The following is an 8777-nucleotide window of genomic DNA, read 5'->3' on the forward strand; positions in this document are numbered from 1 at the left end:
ACATTTTTGTTTAAATTTTAATTGCTATATTAATGTAAATTTTGTAAAATTTTTTATTGCTATATTTCTATAGTTTCTTCTTTCTTTAGGAGATCCTGTATATAGGTTAAACTCTGGGCTTCCGTTTTCCTAATAAAAGTTCTTATTTTAACAGTGCTTGTTATTTTTAAAAAAGTATTGAATTATATACAATACCCTTCTCTTCTTAACCAAAATGATAACAATCACGTAAGCGGCGACAACCATTGAGCTGTGATGGATCCAACTTATGAAATGAAGGCAGCAATGACACCAAAGGATATCAAGCTCACAAATTTCAAAGAAAACAGAGAAATTGTTGTCCAATAGGACAGTATTGAGTGTAAACTCTTTTTAATAGAAATTACTAACATTGTGAACCCTGATCTCTTATAAAAAAAAAACTTTAAAAAAAAGCAGAAAGCATACTTGCCAACAGCTTATGTAACATTTATGGAAAAGCTGGGAGAAATATTTCCATGGATTCGTTCCTTCAGCATATGAATAGTTCCTTTAAGGCAAACTTGGATATCCTTGGGTTAAATTCCAAAGAAGAGTTTGCCTAGAGTATGGCAAGTTCAATTGGTGTCAATGATGGTATTTTGATTGATAGTAGTGTAAATCAGAATTGTAACAAATGAAAAGATGACACCAGACTCAATGCTTTTCTGCACATCCAAGGAAGAGCAGGTTATCACTGCATTCCAAAGCTAAGTGCAAACCTTGTAGATGAAATACGGTAGATCATAGAGACTTGTGCAGAAGGATGAAATGAGCTGCATTAGGAAGACCACTGGCTGATTTTGATGATATTATGGCTTCAAGGATGGTAACAGTTCGGTATGAAGTCATGAGCTTACAGCAAGCCACCAACAAAATTTCAAGTGTTTCGTGCTTTAAAAAAACTTATTCCTTGGAGAGATAACATAATGAGAGATTGCTAGTCATGTAGTGTTTCCCAGCTGTTAGAAAATTATGTCATAACATGGAATCTCAGCATAATGGCCATTAATGAAAATAACAAAAAGCTTTGGTTCACTTTGCCACACCAACAGCTTCAACACCATTGAGCTGTGTTGGATCCAACTTATGAAATGAAGGCAGCAATGACACCAAAGGATATCAAGCTCACAAATTTCAAAGAAAACAGAGAAAGTGTTGTCCAATAGGACAGCATTGAGTGTAAACTCTTTTTAATAGAAATTACTAACATTGTGAACCCTGATCTCATAAAATAATAAAAAATATAAAGAACCAGGACATTCAATTTAAACATTACCTTGTTAACATTTTCCACTGTTACTGGTATTTCTAGTACAATCATTTTTAACACCAAATCGTTAATTTTCTTGATCAGCATTTAGTACTTTACCTTTGCACTGTTAGTTAAAATAATTCTTGTACAACAGATAACATGTGCAAGTTTAAATTTCTTAAAGATAATTATACCATTTTCAAACCAAACAGAAGTTATAATCTAATTTGATGACACTGAGCTTAAATTCTTGTCAGTAGAGAGATGAAATTATCAATACCATAGACTTTAATATCTTATCAAAAAAGAAAAGGGCCAGAACATTGAATTTAGACACTACCCAATTGACATTTTCCAATGTTACTGTTAACTCCAATATAATGATTGTTTACAGCATGTCCTTAACTTGATGAACATTTAGTACCATATTTTCAGTGTTAGTTGCTATTGGTACAATAGATAAATAGTGTAGCTGGGTATGTACAAGTTTGGTTTGTTTTCGACTAAATAATACAGTTCTAAAACCAAACAGACAAATTATCATCCAGTAGGATGACATTAAGGTTAAATCTTGGCAGTAGAGTGATGAAATTACCAATATCAAGAGCTTTGGTTTCTAAACAAAAACTAGTAGTTGTTAAGAAACGGCTCGGGACATTTAGGACTTTCGTAAGGTTTTCGACTTAGTGGACCATAACATCTTGGTTGGTAAACTTCATACTCTCGGAGTTAAGCCAACTGCCATCAACTGGATTATTGATTTCTTGAGGGACAAAAAGCAAAGAGTTAAGCTCAATGGAGTTTACTCTGATTGGCTTAATGTTCCTGCGGGTGTTCCCCAGGGGACTCGTCTTGGCCCTTGGTTATTCTTGGTGCTGATAAACGATCTTAGGTTACCTGAGGATCGTTTGCTATGTGGAAATTCGCCGACGACACTACTGTTTCGGAAACAGTACTACCATCCAAACAAAGCGCACTCAGCAAGCTGTCGACTTTATTAGCACCTGGTCTCAGGAGAACCGCCTGCAGCTGAATGCATCCAAATGTAAGGAGCTGCAGTCATGCTTTAAGAGATCTCCTCCAGTTCATTCTCCAGTTGAACTCGATGGCCTTGCTTTCAAGACAGTTAACTCGGCTAAAGTGCTCGGCGTTACGATAAGAGATGATTTCAAATGGAACGATCACATCTTTAATGTAACCTCAAAGGCTGCCAAAAGATTTTACCTCCTGAGTCAACTCAAACGTGCTGGTATCTGTGCGAGTGATCTTGATTTATATTACTGTAGTACCATAAGATCGGTTTTAGAATATGCATGTCAAGTATTTCACTCCATCCTTCCGTTCTATTTATCCGAAGAGCTGGAACGTATTCAGAAGCGGGCCTTGCTCATTCTCTTTCCTTATGCAAGCTACAACAGCGCGCTCAAAGAGGCAGGCATCTCCTCTCTTTACGACAGGAGAGCATCTCTATTGTTTGATCTTTTTAACGACATTGTTCTTGACATTAATCACAATCTCGCAGGTCTGCTCCCACCTAAAGCTGAGCACCACAGGCAGCTGCGCAGCAATAAGAAGTTTAACGTGCCAGTGTGCAAGACTGATCGTCTTAAAAAATCTTTTGTTCTTAGCCATAGCCTAAGGATGTAAATATATATGTTTAAATATGTATATTTTCTTAACTTAAGATTATCCTAAGTGAAACATCTTTATTAGATTTGTATATTTTTGTTATTAAGATTTTCAAACTATTTTAACTATGAATTTTGTTTCTTGTATATTATACACGTATTTCAGTCTTCGGACTGCGAGGTGTTTCTTTTTAATAAACGATTTATCCCTCTATCTATCTATCTATCTATCTATCTATCTATCTCAATATAGACAAATTACATATTGTCTGTACTTTCCAATGTTAGTGTTATTCCTAACTCATGCACCAGGGCTGTAGTCTAGCAGCGCCCCGTAGCCCCTGGCACTTTACTTTTGCTGTTGGGTGACTCAGGAATCTTAGCTTTTTCATAGAAAGCATATGCTGGGCACCCTGGATTTCCCAGTTTCAGAGTGCTGGGCTCCCTTAAATTTTTCTTAGAGAACAGCCTTGATGCACCGTCACCTCTATCAGTTTGTGTGTCCCTACCTCCAATTCCATCATCACTATTTGTCCAGTCAGTTCAAGCAGGCCCAGTGAATGTAGGCCTAGTTTGCAGTCTCCTCGTAATCCAACCTTTGCTTGTCAACTCTTATACTAATGCACAAGAGAGCTCAGTTTCCCATAGTCTGTTGGATGTCATTATGGCAACCCAAACCTAGTCACCCAACACCAAACAGCCTACCATGCAGAACAAAGCTGAAAAGATCCAAGAGAACCTCGTAAGAATTCTCAAGTGGATAGACACTAATTTTTCTTCATTGTGGCACCAGGGAGACTCATGCACCAGATGCAGTTCAGGAAACAGTAACTTCCCATTACTTATTGCTAATACAGCTTTTACTGCAATTGTAGCATGTATATCTTCTCCAGCAGAGAATAAAACAGGCAGTTGATCTAACACTGAGCAGAATACAGCCCTTTATAGCACTGATGAAGGCCATAACATTATTTTGTGAAATTGGTGCCACCAACTCAAGAAAAAAATTACTTAAGATGAGAGAATTTGTCTTCCAGTATTTTCTTACCACACTGATGCAAAACAATAGCACGAAGTTTGCAAAGCTAAACCAGAAAATCAAATTCAGCGTTGCATTGAAATCTCCTGTCAAAATTATAAAGTCATTTTGCAAAAATTAGAGATCACTTTCTTTATAGAAAGGAAAACATAACTTAGCCAAAGCAGGAAAGTAAGAGAAGGTTACAAAACCACTTGCAAAGTCTGAACAAACATCGGGCATCACATATGTAGGTTTGAGTCGAGTTAAATGGTTGTCCTCGCTAACAGTAGAGCCAATGACTTTGATAGACTTAAAAGTAAAAAAATGAAACACTTTAAAATACAGATGACAGGTGGAACAAAGATCGACTCAACTTTTTCATATGACAAAGAAGCTTTTTAACGAAAAAAAAATACTGCATTTGTAAAAAAAAAATATCAGTACTGCATTTATGTGTCATCAAAAGTGATTACAATTAATTCTCTCTAAATAATTCCCTTTTAGGTGACCCAAGTATGAATGATTCAAGTGGTAAGTTGTATGCCATTTTTACCATCTGCTTAATAGACAACAAGGTAAAACATTGAACAATATTAAGAAATTAACCCACAATTTATATCAAAGAGTTTCTATTTCTCAAACTAATAATTTTCCTTTCACCTGAATTTAAGTGAAATGTTATCAGATCCTGTTAATAATTTAAAAATACCTGGCAAGTTCTGTGCTATACACATAAATGTACATTAGCCTAAATTAATGCAGTACCCATCTTGAAATCAAACATAATTAAGAAAACGTTATTAAACAATTCGAATTTCCTATATAAATCCACCATAACCTATCTCAAATTGTGCTATATATCAATCCACTGAAAAACTTGACACAGTACTTATTATCTACTATTTTTGATCCCTATTCATTTAGACACAACAATAAGTTAACTCCAAAGATGAGACATGCAAGAACAAATGTTCTTAAAATATAGTTATTTTCATAGAGTTGTGGGAACATGGAACTCCCTTGCCCTTTCTATCTGTGAGGCAACAAGTGTAAATTCTTTTAAAGTCTTAGTTTATGGATTAATCATTATCTTAGTGTATTCATTTTTTAATATTTGTATCTATTTCTACCATATTTTAATTTGCATCATTATTTTCATTCAAGTACTGCTGGTGATCTGCCCTAATATGGAGTCTACAACTCTTTTGCATTTCATTCCTTAATGGCTTCTGTTTTTTGTACGCCACAATTCAATGTAATTACCAGTATTCAATGCTTTTGATCTACTCAGTGACAACTCAAATTCAATAATTTAGTCATTCTGGTTATTTACATAACCTGTCCCCTATAAAGACCAGCGAAAACATGAATTAATATTTTCCACAAAATTTCCAAACAAACACTAAAGTAAATTGTGCTGTATACTTCTCCCCATAGAAACATTCAGTGCTCAAGCCCAAATTTGAGTCTTCATCACCTGTTAAAATACAGTCAGGTTCCAACTAAAGAAGAACCATAAGATGGCAAAAAGCAAGAGTTGATTCTCAACAAAAGAACAAAAATTCAAGATCCCCATGGAAGTGACACAAATTTTGACCTCTAGAAAATAAACAAAGAAACCATGGAAACAACAGACAGCTCAGTAGAGGAAACTCAAGGTCGACAAAATTATTACCCTGGTCAACATCACTGGCCGTATTTTATTTGATGGTGTTCCAGAACTGTGAATGTTGACAGAAAAAGTTTGAATAAACAAGAAGTCCTGTTTACAGACAACAGTGGATCTCTAAAGCTGGTCTTGTGGAAAAAGGACACAATTACAATGAAATCAGGGTGATGTTACAAAATATCAAATGTTGCCATTAAAGAATTTAATGGCACAAACTATTCAACTTGAACAAAAAACAGCACAATAAATGAGGCTGACAGATTAAGGATAGATCGAGAAGCTGTTGTATCAGAGAAAAAAACAACAATTGATGGTGCAATTCCCACCAGAAGGAATTATTTAAGTTAAATCTTATTGAACCCACAACAAGTGCCACTCAGAAGCTATGGACAGTGACAAGAAAATCCTCAGAGTTAATATTCTGAGCGTGGCCTAAAGCAACTGAAGACCAAATGTCACAGTAAAATTATGACCAGTATTCTTACTGTCACTGGGAAAGACACGACTTCCCTCTAGATACATTTGATGATATGATTAAACAACTATATACTATTCCAACTGAACAGGATGGGGAATTCAGGGCGTAAAATTAACTTTTTTTTTCGGTAGCCACTTGGCTGCTAAATATTTTGAACAAAAAATTTTTACCCTGTCACTGTACTAAATTTATCATGTCATAGTGATACATTCATACAAACCTCAAAAATGAGCCCACTAAATTCGCACGAGCTACAAAGAGGACACTATAATGGTTCGTATACAACATTATGGGTTACCTAAATCCAAGATGGCGTCTAGTCACGGTAGATTTACGTTCGACATCGTGCATGTGCTGCGTTTTTTAAACGAACTAAACGAGGAACTTTGCTGCAGATTTATCTTATCAAATCTTTAACAATCACTAGATCTCTAGCTAAGGTGTGACTAGAAATTCTAGTCGCCAATTTGGCGACTAATTTTCAGGATTTGGTCGCCAAAGTGAAAAATTTAGGCGCATTGGCGCCTCTATTAGGCGCAATTTAACGCCCTGGAATTGGTGATTTCAAGAATTTACAGACCTTAGTGATGATGATATTACTGAACTGCTTCTTACTGTGGATGGAACAGTTGCATTCAATGACAAAAATGCCGAAGAGGTGATCAAATCAGTGTAAATTCATAACCAATTGTCTTTTTGTAAGCTGATAGTGATTTATCGCTACTTTGAAAATGTAAATAGGTCTTTAAACTAATCATTTTCTTTTACTCTAAAAGTTCTGTCAGCTGTATTTCATGCAAGTTGTTAGAAGCATATTTAAAAAAAAAATTCACATTAATTCTCTAATCATTTGAAACAATGGTTTTTGTCACCAGTGACACCTGAAAGCTGCCAAGTCATGTTAATGTTTTTCAAACACTTGATGCAACCATTGGTTTTACTGACGACGAGGAATTATTTGTTTCGTAGGTGAAAGTGGGAAATTCCACTTGTTTTAATTAATAAGTTCTATTAGATTTCTCTTTGTATGTTGTTCACTCTATATTTTTGCTAATATAATTTTAATTATTTATAACCCCAGAATTTGACACTACTATAGGAAATAAAGGTCATGAATCACTGTGTAAACTATCAATAGGATGTGCCGTGGCATCACCATCTTTTAGATATCCTAGTAAAACTATGACAAAATTACACTAAGTGTTAAGTTTTTTTTTTACATGCTAGTCGACTCTGAGAGATTAGAGCAACAAAAACTAATAAAACTTCATTCATTGACCAACGAAATACATGAAGAGATAATTGGTTTTTAACCTTGAGAGAGTTCCGTTGCAAAAGAATGTAAGACAGGCGACTAAACCACTGCCACACTCGCCGCACGAAATAGGAAATACTCAGAGTGCTTTGTTAGGGCTTGACCCATTTTCAAAATGGCGGATTTTACCGCGAAAAGTTCGATAACAACAACAGTATACAACGCCCGATATTTTCAAAATAGAGGTTAATTCTTTACAGAACCAAAACCTCAGGACTTATTGTGATGAAGTTGTACGATTTTCTGCCCTTTGTTACTATACATACATCAGCGTTACTTTGTAGCAGGTTGTAACCATAGTGAGGTTCATTTCAGACAAAGTTTTGTGAAAACTACCTCTGTACCAACCTACAAACCTATTAAATATCCTGAGCAGTTAACCAAACATCAGACCATAAACCCCTTTTTGTTCAATTTTCTCGAAAACTGATCTCGCGAATACGTACGCCAATGACAGAAAATCTAAAGACTGAGACTTTCGGCAAATTCAGTGTTGTTTGTGGCGATCAAGCTGTCAACCTCAAATAAAACATATGCGCCGAAATCGGCGAGATCATCAAAACATCTTAAAAGAAAGGAAGCTCGGTCTGAATAGTGCACTAAAATAACAGCAAGTTTGAAACTTTAACACTAACGTAACGAAAGTGGTTCGCAAACCTTCAGAAAGCGTTGATCCTGAAAAGCGTGATATTTGCTGTGATCAGTTTGCGTCCCAAGAGTTCCAACCGCCAGCATTGGATAGAATCTCTTCCTTCAAAAACTTCAGGGACTTTTAACCTACAACTGGGACACGCAGATTGAGAAAAAAAAAATAGAAACAGCCATTACACAGATATTTCAAATGACTTTAAAATGGTTTTCGAAAGCTACTGGGGATCATGTTTGAAGTCAGCTACGCTCTATTCTATCACACCTATGCGTTGCCGCCTCATATTCCTGCAAGACGAGTTATGAACTAAGTAACGGAAGTTTTCTTTACAAAATCTAGCTTACCCTGACATCTAAAAGTTAAACACTACTTGTAGATACTGACTTACACACCGTTAGGATGTCAGTGTTCAAATTGTGTTGTCCTGACACAATCACGTGTCTCCGTCGTCTCCCTCCTGTTTAGGCGACGAAACCACGGTATGCGGTCAGCGGTTTTTGTTCTCATTTCCTATAAATGTTTTTATCATTACTACTATTATCATTATTTTCATTCTTATTATTCTTTTATCACCATCACGATAATTTTCTACTTTATAAATCAGTGTGGGAACGCAGAATTGTCAGTGGTTTTCGATTCTCAGGAGCGAAGAAAGGCGACAACCGTCGAGTTCGCGGGCTACATGTAACCTTCCACAGCCAACAACGACAGATTGGTCTTTATCCCTGTCTTCGTTTCAAGCTG

At 35.9% G+C, this 8777-nt stretch overlaps 1 pseudogene; it reads left to right on the forward strand.

The window, feature by feature from the left end:
* The first annotated feature begins 3607 nt into the window (after positions 1-3607).
* LOC148726734 (uncharacterized) lies at positions 3608-6745 on the forward strand (annotated as a pseudogene).
* Positions 6746-8777: the final 2032 nt, after the last annotated feature.

The sequence above is a fragment of the Stylophora pistillata genome, chromosome 7 (genome assembly GCF_964205215.1).
Source record: "Stylophora pistillata chromosome 7, jaStyPist1.2, whole genome shotgun sequence".
In the NCBI taxonomy this organism is placed as follows: Eukaryota; Metazoa; Cnidaria; class Anthozoa; order Scleractinia; family Pocilloporidae; genus Stylophora; species Stylophora pistillata.